The sequence below is a fragment of the Typopeltis vanoorti genome, chromosome 20 (genome assembly GCF_054136105.1).
Source record: "Typopeltis vanoorti isolate ZY-2024b chromosome 20, IOZ_Tvanoo_1.0, whole genome shotgun sequence".
In the NCBI taxonomy this organism is placed as follows: Eukaryota; Metazoa; Arthropoda; class Arachnida; order Uropygi; family Thelyphonidae; genus Typopeltis; species Typopeltis vanoorti.
The window spans coordinates 74,983,802-74,996,988 of record NC_143568.1 but is presented as its reverse complement, the minus strand read 5'-3'; the positions used below and the strand labels follow the sequence as shown (position 1 = coordinate 74,996,988).

General features: G+C 32.3%; 1 protein-coding gene across 1 annotated transcript in view; it reads right to left on the bottom strand.

Annotated features, from left to right (window-relative positions):
- Positions 1-13,187, bottom strand: part of LOC150095572 (serine/threonine-protein phosphatase PP1-gamma catalytic subunit A) — a 207,415-nt gene that overhangs the window by 145,731 nt on the left and 48,497 nt on the right. The window contains exon 2 of the mRNA XM_090410724.1: positions 12,829-12,888. The gene's annotated coding sequence lies outside the window, so the exon portion shown is untranslated. The remainder of the gene's footprint in view (positions 1-12,828; positions 12,889-13,187) is intronic.

The window sequence follows — 13,187 nt, the reverse complement described above, 5'->3', positions numbered from 1 at the left end:
CATTGCTGTTCGCAAATAATTTTTAATCAGTTTAAGCTTGGAAAAACTTCTTTCCGCACTTGCTACGCCGCTAACAACAGCGTAGCGACGGCGCCTACCGCATATGGCTGAACGAGCGCCCTTATTAAGCCGCACCGTGAAGCAGGCTGCCTCTATGCTGCACCCTATCGACAGTACTGCGTGGCATCGCAGTTAGTGAAGAAACGTAAATAAAGTACGTAATGCATATGAAACCTTGCTGATCACTAAAAATGAAAAGGAATGTGCGACATTCAGTTTATTCTTAGGTTTAGTTTAAAAATGCAACGGAACATTATAATAAATGGGTCTAACAAATCATTCTTCAAATGGTTTTGTTTTTAGTTCTTTTAAAATGTCTTTGTCCCTTTTTTGATGTGTATTTTGCAGTTCTTCTCATAAATCTCATTTCACTTGTTTTTATTCTTTGTTTATTGCCCAAATTTCACTGCCATATAATAATGTGGGCGCTGCTAAAGTATTGTATATTTTCAAGCGTGTTTCTTTTTGTACTATATTTGGGTTGAGTGTTCTATTTATCAAGCCTATAATCTGTAAAAATTTGAAGTTTTTAATTTTATGTCCTTTTCTCCTTCATATGATATTTCACATCCAAGATAATTGAAAGTATTTAACTGTTCTATTATTTTATTATTAATAACTATTTTGCTTCTAACTGGAGTTTGTCCACAAAATGCCATTGTTTTAGTTTTATCTATGGAAATTTTCATTCCAAACTGTTCTACTATAATGTTTAAATTATATATTGCTCTTTGTAAATTGTCTTCCTTATCTGATATTATTACCTGCTCATCTGCAAATAATAGCGTATTTATTTTGTTATTCCGGGAAATTTCTATACCTTGATTGTTTAACGCTGTATTAATATTTCATTAATATAAATATCGAAAAGTGTTGGAGACAGAGGACATCCCTGTCTTACTCCTTGGTTTATAGATTGTTTTTCAGATAACTTTTCATTTTATTTTTATTTTTATTTCATTATCTTTATATATATTCAATATTGCAAGTAGTAAAATATTAGGAATATTTATTCTTTGTAATATAACAAACAGTATATATCTTTTTACTTTGTCAAATGCTTTTCATAATCTAAAAACAAAAGATGAGTTTCCAAATTAAATTCTCTTCTTTTTTCTATAAGTAGTTTTAAATAGAAAGCTGCATCCATTGTAGAGCGTACTTTTCTAAATCCATTTTAACATTCTAATAATATTTTTTCACTTTATATTTTTAGTTTTTCATTAAGTATTCTGCTATATATTTTATAGCATGTATTCAATAAACTAATACCTCTGTAGTTAGCAGGTTTTGTTTTATCCCCTTTTTTAAATATAGGTATTACTATGCTTGTAGCCTTCCATTCTATTGGTATTTGTCCATTTGCATATATGTTATTTAAAAACTTTAGTAATCTTTGATGAATTTTTTTCCAGCAAATTTATACAGCTCGGAGTTTATCCCATCTTCTCCTGTTGATTTGCCATTTTTTATTTTATTTAGGTTGTCCTTTAATTCTTTCATTGTTTTCATATCATTTAAGATATTTTTTAAGTTTCTGGTATAATTATTTTTGATGCCAGTAGTATCCATCCAAAGATTTGTAAAGTAATCCAAGAATTCTTTATCATCTATTTCACAATTTATATTCGCAGTTTCTTTTTTATCTGCATTCATGTGTTTTAGTATTTTGTACCCACTGGGTCTTATTTTGTATGTGTTATTTTCTAGATATGATACAAATTTTTCCTAGCTTTCTCTGTGTCTCTTTCTGGTTTCTCTTTTGGCTATTGCTCGTCTTTTTTTTTTATTATATTCAATTTCATCTTCTTCTTTTTTGCTACTTAACCATCTTTTAACGGCAAGCTTTTTATTTTCAATTATTGTTTTTATTTCATTGTCCCATATATGTATTTTTTTTTTATTTTTATGATATTTTTTGTGTGTTCCTAGACTTTCACACCCTGTCGGCAGTACTGCGTGGCATCGCAGTTAGTGAAGAAACGTAAATAAAGTACGTAATGCATATGAAACCTTGCTGATCACTAAAAATGAAAAGGAATCTGCGACATTCACTTCATTCTTAGGGTTAGTTAAAAAAGTAACGGAACATTATAATAAATTGGTCTAAAAATAAATATGCAGAAAGCAAAAACAATGATAAAAAAAAAACTAAACGAATGACAAAACAAGTGCACAAGTTTATATATCTGGGAAGTCCACTTGCGATGGTAAATGTGAATAAATAAATAAATAGAATAGAATATTATAATGTAAGGGCTCCTCCATTAAGAAGGATGACACGATGGAAAATGAAATTTATGTACAACCTAAAAGTATTTGAACAGAGGTGTGAGTGTGCGGGGGGGGGAAGAAACAAAGTAGCTCATTGATTAATATGAAGTTGGGATATGAGAAGTGCTCAATCACAGAAAGAATACATGGAAGATGAAGCCGATTTAGACATCATCATCTGATGGACACACACAGCAGTGTTTCCCAAAGTAGTAATCACTAAAAACACACGTACTAACCACAGTAATGACTATTTAATTCGTAAATATTTCATCCCAAGTATCTTGGGACATCATCAGTACAGTAGTTCAAACAATACTAGGAATAACATACAGTTTAGGGCGCATGATTACAATCGAATCTAAATATGCGTGCAGTAACGTGTTATAGAAGTAAATTAAACATAACTGAAAAAAAAAAAAAAAATATATATATATATATATATATATATATATATAAATTGGGAGCGATTTATATATATATATATAAATTGGGAGCGACCAGATTTCTGCGGTCTGAAAAGAAGAATGTGGTCTTGATGTTCCGCGATGCGTTTCTGAACAGACCTACCTGTCTGACCATAGTAAGACAATTTGCAGGAGCATGGGATCTCATAAACGCCAGGTAACATCAGAGGTGAGAGTTTGCCCTTAGAAGAAGGTAACAAGTTATAGATTTGGTTGATAGGTTTGTAAGTAGTGGCAAAATTGTATTTCTTCATAATTTTTGAAAACGTTCGGAGATGTCTTTGACGTAAGGTATGGGAATCCTATGGACTTCTTCTTGTCTGGGTTGATGTGTGGGAAGGTGACCGATGAGTTTTTGAGTTGTTTTAAGATTATATCCATAATCTTAAATATAAAATTGTGTAAAATAATCTTTATATATATATATAAAACTTTCTATATATATATATATAGAAAGTTTTTTACCTTGAGTATAATATATGTTAAAGATACCAAGCTATTTTAAACCTAGTTTTAATCCATTTCCCAAGTAAGCAAACAGACAAGTAAGTCAAGTTTGCGCCTGCAATTAGTGCAAGTCTGGGTGACCCGCAAAGTAGTGCAAGTCTTAGGCAACACATTTAATATTTACCCTTAATGCAAAGCACATCTCTTTGAGGAGATGTATGATGCATTAAAGGCAAGGGGCCACTATCCAGACCCGTTTCGACCTTTGTTGAGGTCTCATCAGTGAGAGCCAGGCTAGAAATATCAAGATTTTAGTAATACAGAGCTTATAAGTATTTTACCAGAACAAGTTACCATAAGGTGTTTTAACCTTATTAAATAAAAATCTCAGGATGAGAGATAGATGTAGAAAGTTTTTTACCTTCTGTATAATATGGAAAATCAGGACAGCAGAAAAACCGATGGGTGTAATATATTGCTTATTAAAAACAAAATTTTCAAGGAAAAAAAAAAACCTTTAATTTGAATACAAACACATTATTATATAATACAAAGAATCGAACTGCTTGTGACCAGACACTAGAGCAGGGATTTTAACCCGCCCATTGTAACTGGGTTTAATAGAAATTAATACAAACAAAAAAAATAAAGTATTAAATATTATCATGGTGCACTCTTAATGAATTCTATAGACTGCACTTTTTATACCAAACAAATAATACTTCACTGAATATTAGGATGCGTTGTTGTAAATCTTCCTTTATTCGCGGATAGTTACATTAGTCTGCTACGGATGATGGAAGTCGTGAGTACCTTGAATCGGCCGTCGCAGCGCCATCGCCGGAGCGTAACGAATGATGTACAGGTTAACACGTCCTTGGAGTTGTTTCTTTCTAATTACTTTGCCCATCAATAATACTTTATTAAAAGATGTATACTTTGGTTTCGTTTTTTTTAAAAAAAAAAAGTTCCAGAAAAAGCAAGTAAGATAATTACCGTACCTTCTTTTCGGCCGCTTAATGCTTAAGCTATTGCATCGTCTGACATTCTAAAGTTTTCAAAAAATTTTGGATATTTCTAATTGTAATGATTTATTTTTGCACTGGTGGTAAGAGTACAGTGGTGTAGCTAGAGCTTTTGCAGCCCAGAGAGGGCCCTGAGATTGCCTACCCTCTCAATACACACCAAAAATACTACAAAAAGTCAAAACGATGTATAGGGAAATAAATTAAAACACTATGTTTATTTTTGAAATAAAACTTTAATTTCAACGTTAAAAATGTTATTTTTCCTGCTTTTCTGTTAGCAAAATCGTCGATGGCATTGGCGAAGTCTATTTCATAGTAATGTAGGTAATTCTTAATCAATTTTATTTAGAAAAACTCTTCTCACAACTAGCAACACTTACAGCAATTGTGAGGAAAATTCGCAGTAGTATTACAACATTTGGAAATGTGTTCTCGAGAGTATATTTTAGAATTAACTACAAAAGTTTAAAAAGGTTCAAAGTGCCGCCCAGGGCAGACCGCCCTCCCCTAGCTACGCCTCTGAAAGATCATGCTTTGGGAAACACTGGTGTAGAACAATGGACCTCCAAAAGTACCATCAGAATCTAACGCTTTGCATGGTAACTTCCACAAGATAGAAGGACATGAGAGAAGCAGGGCTGCCAACCTCTGGATCGGAGACACCTGAATGACTCAATGAAAAATATAATTTTGAGCTTACCATTTTCTTTTAAAGGATAATTCTTATTAGCTTGAATTTTTATATAAAACAAAATTGTCATTTTAAACTTGAAAACAATTTTAAAAATGGAATTTTTCCAAAAAATACTGCGTTTCGTTAAAAATAACGCTTTCATAATAAAAGCTCGAAAAGAAACAATAATAATCTTAAAAAAATTGAGTAAATAATGCATTACAAGTTTAAGTTAAGGGATATTACATCCCATATTGTTTCTTAGCCGAATAAGAAACTCAAAGAGTTTCATGCTGAATATAGAAACTATATAAAGTTCGGCGATTCCAAGCGTAAGCAAATACCTGGATAGTGCAGCACCTGACCCATTTGGTAGTGCAAACTGAGGCAACTCATAATAAGGGTGGAGCAAGCTCCGATCACTATTCTTGGTATTTACCCATAATGTGAACTTAGCTCCTAGGAGCTGTATTACTGTTCTACATTATGAGAGAAGGTCACTACCCAGACCGGTTTCAACCTTTATTGAGGTCTCATCAGTGAGTAGGTAGACCTAGCTTGGAATCGCTGAACTTTATATAGTTTCTATATTCAGCATGAAACTCTTTGAGTTTCTTATTCGGCTAAGAAACAATATGGGATGTAATATCCCTTAACTTAAATAAGTTCACGTCGCCGAATTGAAGCCTTTGGCTCTTCATATAATTAGTAATGCATTACAAGTTTTATTCGATCAAGAAGTATTCTGAAGGTTCGAGTGTGTGCTGCCATCTAGTGACTGCAGAATACATTTAAATATTAATATTTAAATAAACATTTAATTTTTTAATATTTAAATATGTAAATAAACATTGAAATACAGTATACTGTATTTTCATTTTTGTTTGATCATTAAAAACATGTCGAAAGATCGAGTTGTGCTGCCGTCTAGTGACTGCAGAACATATATTTAAATATTAATATCAAAGAAAATGTGCAATGGACTCTCGGAATTAATCATTGATACTTCACGTTCACAATTCCTAGTATTTTTTAACAGCCTGTTGTTTCTTTATTAACTTGTAGCTTTACAAATTACGGAAGATAATCCAAATAAGGCTTTGCCTTGAACTCTGATTCACAGCTATTATCAATTTAAATCAGTTAGTCATACAATTTTTCCGTCAATATAATACTTGTTATGGCGGTTGGCCATCTGGCTTCCAATGAGGTTGATCTCCGTTATGCACAGAACCTTAGTCTCGGCCAAATTAATTAGTATCGCTTATGTTGAATTAAATTTAGCATTGTTGGACATCGTCAGTAATGTTGGATAGTGTATATAAACATCTCATCCTGTCCTTTACGTATTTAGGTCCATGACCTGGTAAGGCCGACTGAAAAACTAATTTGGATAATAATAGACGGTTTATCCTATATGCATAATCGACTCAATCTGGGGAGAGGGTAGGGCGCCTTGTCACTGTTATATGAAACCGACTTACTAGTACTCAGGCTAAAATGCTCTTAAAAGGTTCCTCATGTCGTAGAGGTACCGACATCTTTCCAACCCAAGGGCATCACCACCACTACGAACTGTGATAACAAGGATATCTGTGTATGAAAATGTATGTATTATAAAAATAAAAAAAGTAAAATAATACTTTATAAGATAAATTATTGTTAGGACAATATTTTTCATCAATCAGTTTTATTCCAAAAAACAATATTTCCCAATGTTTTTTTGGATCATGCCCCACCTCAACGCCTCAAAGATTTTGATGTACCCCCTCGCCGACAATGGTGAGTGTTTTGAGTATATCAGGTGACAAATATAACATAATTTTCTAATTGCACCCCAAAATATTCAAATTGCCTCCCCTATGGGGCGTACGTTGAGAAACACTGCTATATACCCTACGTTAAACAGATGTGTATATATGTACATGCAAGTACATGCACATGCATTAGTTATATACATGTACATTTTATAAATGTACATCGAAATTTTATGCCATTCTAATGCGCCTTTTTTAGGTCTGTAAGATATGATAGCGTGTTTTTCTTTCCCGATATACCCTTTAGAATACCACAGTTTGAAAGATTTCTGTTTTCAAATGGTAGTCTGTTTTAACATGTCTGGAAAGTAGAAGCTTCTATAGGGATTGTCATTTGATATACAGTATTTAATTGTCTCTGGTCTTTTCAAAAGATATGTGGTTCTGCTTATTCTTTAGTTGGTATCAAAGTAATGTTTAAGCATACCAGTACTGATTTTTTGAAATTTTTCTAGTATTTTTTTTTCTTTTTTCTTTGGGGGGAAGGGTCCATTGTCCCCCCCCCCCTCCACTGGTAGAAATAGACTATTTCTGCATTTGTATTATTGCAATGCACAACAAAGTGCACAACATTAGCAAAATGCTGATTATTATTATTACGTGGGACCTCCAAGGAGTCCAAGGACTCATCGCGGGAGAGCACCCAACCAATCCCACACAATACGAAACTTTTTGCAATGTGCTGCTGCTGCCTGTTTAGATAAAGTAGCAACCTAAACATATTTCTTAAATCGACTGCATTGTATAAGAACAGGCGAGGCTGATTATACTCCGCTGCAGTACACCTGAGTTAACACAAATTAGTACATCTCCATCCATAAGAATACTAAGTTTTTAGGCTATAATTCTCCTTGATTACCTTTGCAACGATAACATATTCTTCTAACTAGTTCTAACAATCATTTGAAGATAAATAACACAGTTTAGAACAATGCATTACGTCAAGCATAAAGACTGATAATATGTACAGATTATTATATTCAAATGTAAAAGCCATTACTTCGCAAAGAATAGTTTAAAACATTTATTGTGCAATCATTTATTTGTGCTACTGCTCTAAGACCTCCTCGTCTTTTAGCAGTCGATCGAATCTTATTTCTGTTATTAATAAAAACAGAAATAAGAAATTTAATTTAATATTTCATATTAAAAGTAACAACTAACATTACATAGATGTAAACTACACACACAAAAAAAAATAATAAATAAATAAGCTCCTAGTTGAATTTTAACCGTGTTCATATTATTAGTGATAACTACAATGAATGATATACTGTATAAGAATTCGAAAATCAACATCTCACGTGTGCAGTGGAATAAAAAAAAGAAAATGAGAACCACTTTAGATTGATGGGTGTTTGTGTTTTTAGTTCTGCGCGCTGTTAATTTACCATACAATAAAATGAATTGAAGAAATGTCAAAGGTCGCTGGTAACGATACTATATAAATAGGTTAAATAAATAAAAACCAAATAAGTCTGGTATCACATAATCGTTTAACTTTGCATGTGGTTTCTGCTATCACTGCTGTAGATACAGTAATTTAGTTAACATTCTTTGAAAAGAAATGGGAAAGTGGAAAAAAAACTCTCCTATGTGGCAATTTCCGCTGAACAATCCGTACAATAAACAATAAAGCTTCTCAAATGCTATAATCCTGATAAGAAAGACATTGTGCAAATTTAATAACTCATAAAGTTTATCAGATGCCCTCTACGTTTTTCTTTTCTTTTCTTTTTTGTTGAAAATAAACTGATTGTTGAAAGAGGACAGCTGTCAAATCCAAGAAGAGGGGGGGAGGGGGTTCAATCTAATCACAAATGCCGGAAGAGTCAATTATAATATTGCGCATATTATAATTACTGAAGATAATTTAATACTTTTTAAGTCAATAAAAACAAGTTGACTGACAACAACAACAAATGTGTTTTCATTCAGTCAATTCATTTGCAAAAGAGGTTAGTAGTATTTGAGATATGTAAAATAAAAGAAAAAGGGAAAAAAACACTAGAAAATTTTCCAAAAATCTTTTCCTAATTAAAATTATTATTTTTTTTTATTTATGTTGTTTCGTGTCTTCTATTTCTATACTTCTTATGAATTAGCGGAAATGAATTTCTACTTCTTATGAAACATATATATATATACCCAAGGTAAAATACTTTCTACACACACACACACACATATACTGTATATATATATATATATATATATAAGTTTTTTTACCTTGGGAATAATGTATATTAGGGTTACCAAGTTTATAAAATTACTTGGTAACCCTAATATATATATATATATATGTATATATATCTTGACTTGTTTGTCTGTTTGCTTACTTGGGAAATGGAGTAAAACCAGGTTTAAAAATAGCTTGGTATCTTTAACATATATATATATATATATATATATATATATATATATATATATATATATATATTCGATTCATAATAGTAATTGTAATTGGTAATTTACAGTTGCAGTTGAATAATATTACATTTAAATTTACAAATTTTGCTTTAATACATTTAAATGCTGTAGTTGCAATAAATAGATTTTTTTTTCTTTGTGCTGATCCTGATTGAGGTAATGTGTAGTGTAATGTATTGCCTCTTCGAAGCTTTTTATCAAGCTTATCTGAGGATGACACCTGTTAATTAGTATTTATCTGTGTTGATAAAGCTTGTATGCGCTCGGGCTTACAAGCGCGCGCGCACACACACACACACACACACGCACACGCGCGCGCGCGCGATAATTAGGAATGCCATGCTGCGTCACTGAAGTGAAAAGCCTAAACTAATATATTGCATTTCATTAAGTCTATAAGGTGTGTGTAGAATGCGTATTTCTCGTTCTTAGTATGTCCTTAGGGCTCTTTTTAGATTACTGTAGTTTGTAAGGTTTCTGTATTCAAAAGGTAGTTTATTTAGCATATCTGGAATATAGACGCTTCGAGCGGCCTTTTAGTAGTGATTATTATTATTTATGTGATGATATAATTAGTTGTCTAAGATCTTGTTATATGATATGTATTTCTGGCTGTCCTGTAGTTGGCACCGAAATAATGTTTTAGCATAGTTGCATAGTGACATAAGTGTTTTGTTGTTAGAATTTTATGTTCTAACATTGCAGTGTGTATAAAGCCTTTGTCCCCAAAAGATCACCTTTATCATCTTGTACTGTAATGAAATAAATCTATTTAGTTTATAGTGTGCACAAAACACGTACGCTGTTATAGAGTATCTTAGTATATTTTGGCATACTGCTTTGTATATTAGTGTAGGAGCTATGTATTTTAACCTGTAGAGTTCGCTAATATTGTCCAGAGTTTGTTTTATACTCGTAGATGATTTATGTGGATCTTCCACGGTTACTGTTCTTTGTGTTTTGTATGTTGGAGGGTGAATGTTGGATGGTTTTAAATTTATATATATATATATATATATATATATATATATATATATATATATATATATATATATATATATATATATATATATATATATATATATATATATATATATATATATATATACTTATTTATTTTTATTTTTATTTTTATGAATATAAATAATTATTTTGTCTTATCAGAGTTTAAGTGTGTGGAGTTTTTGTTGAACCAGTCAGTGAGCAGATTTATTATTATTTCGTGACACTTCCAAGGAGTCCGAAGACTCATCGAGGGAGGACACCCACTCTAGAACTCTCCGTCTCCACCACTATATCAAACCTTTCCCACCATCGTCATCTACATCAACGCCATCCACTGTCCACCACCACTAGTATTTTTTTGTCCGTACATTGCGTGTGTTCTGAAGGGCCGATTTGTCTGTATGCGGGATGAAAACCCCCGAGTTTACAGGAGAAAAAACCCTGCTACACCCGTATGAGATCGGCTAACTCACCTTCAACTGAAAAAATCCATATAAAGATTCCTCCCGTCATTTATTTCATGTTGCAAGTTTGCTTGGGCTATGCTTGCAAAGAAAAATTCCAAGGACTCATCGAGGGAGGGCACTTACTCTACAACTCTATCTACACCAACCCCATCTACTGCCCACCACCTCCACCACTAGTATTTCCACAGACAATCACTAACATCCATGTTCACGGCGGGATTTGAACCAGCAGTTTTTTGGCTGAAGAGCGGATACGTTAACCACTCGGCCAACCAGACCGGCAAAAAAAAAAAAAAAAGACAGTAAACGTTCCTCAAGTTGGCGACTAGAAGTCAACTTGCGACACTGAACTTACGATTCACACACACACACACACACACACAGATGTGTGTGTGTGTGTGTGTGTGTGTGTGTGTGTGTGTGTGTGTGTGTGTGTGTGTGTGTGTGTGTGTGTGTGTAGTAATTGTAAAAATTGAAATAATAATAGAGCAATCCCTCGATTAGTGCGCCTAATGCGTTCCTTAAAACAGGCGCATTAATGGAAAACGCACTAATCGAATATAATAACCTATGGGAAAAAGTATAATTCGTTCCTCAAATTTCTCAGGGCCTAGTTAAAGGAAAACCATGAAGCTGAAAGACAATAAAACATATTCAGAATATAATTTTTATTATTCTACTTCTTAACAAAGAATTGAGCTAACGTAGTTTGGCGGGCATTTTGTTTCTTTTTTTTTCATACAAACGACAGTATGACTCTATTGCCTCTTCTATTCTTCTGCAAATTTTACTGCTTCTCTCTTCATCAGGATCAGCCTCTAAGAATTGCTGCTTATAAACTTCGATTGTACGAAAAATATTTTCAAATTGTTTCTGTGAAATCTCTTTCGGCTGACTATCAGTGGTTAAATTTTCTTCATATTCTTCGGGATCTTCCCACTGTGCATCTAAATTTAGCAGGTCGGAATCACTCAATTCTTCAGAATGAGATTTAATTAACTCTTGGACGTTATCATTGAAGGGGGGGGGGGAGAAATGAAGGACATACGAATTGGTCGCGAACACGCGAAACCACGTGCTTTATAGATAAAATTTCCCAACTGTTATACAAGCACATAAAAGAGAAGTTAATTTTCCGACATGTAATAACAAACAAATCATCCCAGAAGACGGATCGACTACCCTATTATCGGCATGGATTCTCCTTTTTGTGACATGCGCATAAGTGTCGAAGGGTCTCGAATTTGTGGGTACTATAGCAAACGACATAAATTTTGGCGGTAAAAATTTGGAACATAGTGTACATGGAAGTAGTGTAGTATGCCATTAAAAATAACTTTGTAAAATGTTTTAAATCGGTAACTAAATTATTTCATTCTTGTGAGTGATTTTTTAAAATAGTTAGCCATAAAAATGTATAGATAGAATTTTTTTAAAATCTGTAATATTTATTTTTAAGATGTATATAGGCGCACTAATCGAATTTTGGAGGCGCACTAATCGAATTTGGGTATCGAAAAAAAATGACGCACTAATCGGAGGCGCATTAATCGAGGGATTACTGTAATAATAATAATTATCAAACAAGGGGGGGGGGAAATAAATCAAGAAATGTGTATTTATTTGGAAACTTTCCATGTTTTGCTTTTAAATTGCATTATTAAATTTAAAATGCACTATTTACTATGAATACAATATACTAATAATCTTAACTGAAGAAATTTTCAACAAATATACGTGAAATACCTTTAGCTTTCATTCTTTCATTCTCAACAAAAAGGTTTTTACTTGTTTAATAACGCTGGACTTTTAACACAGACTAATATTACATAATTGCAAATAAAATACTGTTTTTACATATAATATGTTGCTAATGGAAGTATTTACATTAGCCATTTCGAGTAAAATTCTACAAAAACAGAAAATATCAAACGCCACCTAGGTTAAAATTGCGAAATAGAAATAATAAAAACAAATAAGAAATTCACAATGTGTTACTGTGACAACTCTGGAAATTGAGATAAGATCACAGGAAAAATAATGTTAATTTAATGTGAAATTATTTTACAAGTTATGAATTTGCTCAGTTACATTCGTGTAAATATTAAACTTATATTTATACGAGTAAATGCAATTAATTTACTAATGAATTGTCTGACTTACGGATTCTGAAAAGTGGAAAAATTTCCGCTTTCTTTTTTCTGAAACTGGAACAGTTCGAACCTTAAACAAAAACACTGATATTTTAACGAATTCATTTTGCTAATTTTACTTATAAGATGACATGTAAGAAATTTATGTCTACTTATGAAAAGTACACATTATCCTATGTTCAGATTTTTTTAAATATTGTTTCTACTTCTTCTTATAAAAGTTTATAGGAGTTAAAACAAAACTGTACTTAATTCACTCATTTCTGTCTAATATACCCAGAGGATTTTAAAATTAATCAGCAGTCCAAATTTTGATATTAAAATATATTTTTTCTAATTTTAGTCAATAATTTAGTCATCCAGATATGA